Genomic DNA, 2,389 nt, shown 5'->3' on the forward strand with positions numbered 1-2,389 from the left:
AAGGTTGCAAACACCTGTAGTCCCAGCTACTCGGGAGGCTGAGATGGAGGATCACTTGAGCCTGGGGGGTCAAGGCTGCACTCCAGCCTGGGCAACAATGAGACCCTGTCTCAAAATTTTAATAAATAAATAAATAAATGTCTATCATTTGAGCCATCCACTTTGTTATGGAAGCCCTAGCAAATGAATACACCCTCTAACCAATTCTTCCACTTCTCTTGGATTGCATCTGTAGCCACCCTGACACATCCCTATGGTGGACTGGTCTAAATTAGATGCCACAGTGGTGGGGATGGGGTGGCTGTGGGGTGAATAGAAGTGTCTGTGGGGACAAATGAACATCTACTCCTTCCTGGGACAGCTGGATGGAGTGGGGGAACTTTAGAAACTGTTAACAGGTCTTAGGGAACTGGCTCTGCCTCCCTTCTGAGGCTGCTGTAAGGGGAAATATAAAGTAGGGGCATGAAAGCCCTTGGCAAGATGTGAAGTGAGGCAGCCTTCGTGCATGCTTGGTCGGTTGTGTACCGCCAGCTAGTTAGTGTGCAATAGTCCTGGTGCTTCCTCTGCAACTTCTCCTCTGCCATCAGCTGAGCTTTCACGTTCTCAGTTCATGTTCTCGATTGATGAGTGTTCATGTTCTCAGTTATACTCTTGGAATATGATTCAATTCAGAAATTCTCAATGTACTATTAATGAACATAGAGGGACGGATATACTATTCTACAAAAAAAAAAAAAATCTGCCCTTTTAAAATCCAGGGAATGTCTGGACATACACATTCTTAAGTCAAAGGCACATCTTTCTAGCATTCGTGACAGAAGGAGTGAATGAATGGAGGTTGGAGGGAGTGCAGTGGTTACAAAGACTGGCTTATTTTTTATGGGTCCAGCCTGGATTTAAAAAACCTGAGACAGGATAACAACTCCAAGTGTCTGTTGGACTTCTGCAAAATAGAAATATTCATAACACTTAATTAGAAGTCCTGTGGTGAAGATGACATTCAGAGAAAGCACAGTGTTCAGCATTCTGTGGACGCTCAGAAAGTTAGTCACTATCACCGAGGCATGTGGTATGGTGTTCAAGAGCCTTGGCTCCGGAGTGAAACAGACAGGTTTCACACTCCACTGTGCTTTTTGGGAGTAGTGCGGCCGCAGGCAGGAGACTTAACTTTTTTAACATCAGGTTCCCTATGTAAAAAATCATGATAATCATGGTATCAACTTCAGAGATTTGTTGAGGATTAGTTGAGATCACATATTAAAAATATGTAGGACAATGTCTGTATGTAATAAAAGCTATTACTCTTCGAATCAAGAATCATACATCCTATTCTATCACTTGCATGCAACCAATCAAGACTGGGGACAGAATTGACAATGTCTCACTACAGTTTTCTGTATTTATAATTCAAGGTGCCGACATACGATCTTTGTTTGTTTGAGGGCCTCAGATGAAAGAAGGGCCTGGAACATTAGAACTAGAACTCATAAGAGTATGAATTCTATCATCCCTAGAAAGGGGATAATCAGAGATCTAAAAAGCACAGAAGATCAGGCAGAGACGGTAGAAAGGCCTAAACTTGATTTCAAGAACCGACTCTCAAAAGAGTGAGTATAAAACCAGTGTATACAGCAAGTACAGTCATGTGTTGCCGAATGACGGGGACACAATGTGTCACTGGGTGACTTCATCATCTTGGGAACCTTATAGACTATATTACCCAAAACTAGACAGTACAGCCTACTCTACATCTAGGCTACATCGTATAACCTATTGCTCCTAGGTTGCAAACATGTTCAGCAGTTTACTGTACTGAATACTATAGGCAATTATAACACAATGGTAAATATTTGTGTATGGAAACATAGATAAGTTACAGTAAAAATATGGTACAAAAGGTAAAAAATGGTACACCTCTGTAAGACACTTACCGTGTGTGGAGCTTATAGAATTAGAAGCTGAGACCAGGCACAGCGGCTCACGCCTGTAATCCCAGCACTTTGGGAGGCCGAGGCGGGGGGATCACAAGGTCAGGAGTTTGAGACCAGCCTGACCAACATGGTGAAACCCTGTCTCTACTAAAAATAAAAAAATCGGCTGGGCACGGTGGCTCACGCCTGTAATCCCAGCACTTTGGGAGGCTGAGGTGGGCAGATCACAAGGTCAGGAGATCGAGACCATCCTGGCTAACACAGTGAAACCCTATCTCTATTAAAAATACAAAAAAAAAAAAAATTAGCCAGGCGTGGTGGCGGGTGCCTGTAGTCCCAGCTACTTGGGAGGCTGAGGCAGGAGAATGGTGTGAGCCCGGGAGACAGAGCTTGCAGTGAGCTGAGATCATGCCCCTGCACTCCAGCATGGGCGACAGAGGGAGACTCCGTCTCAAAAA

Source organism: Macaca thibetana, chromosome 7 (genome assembly GCF_024542745.1).
Source record: "Macaca thibetana thibetana isolate TM-01 chromosome 7, ASM2454274v1, whole genome shotgun sequence".
NCBI classification, from domain to species: domain Eukaryota; kingdom Metazoa; phylum Chordata; class Mammalia; order Primates; family Cercopithecidae; genus Macaca; species Macaca thibetana.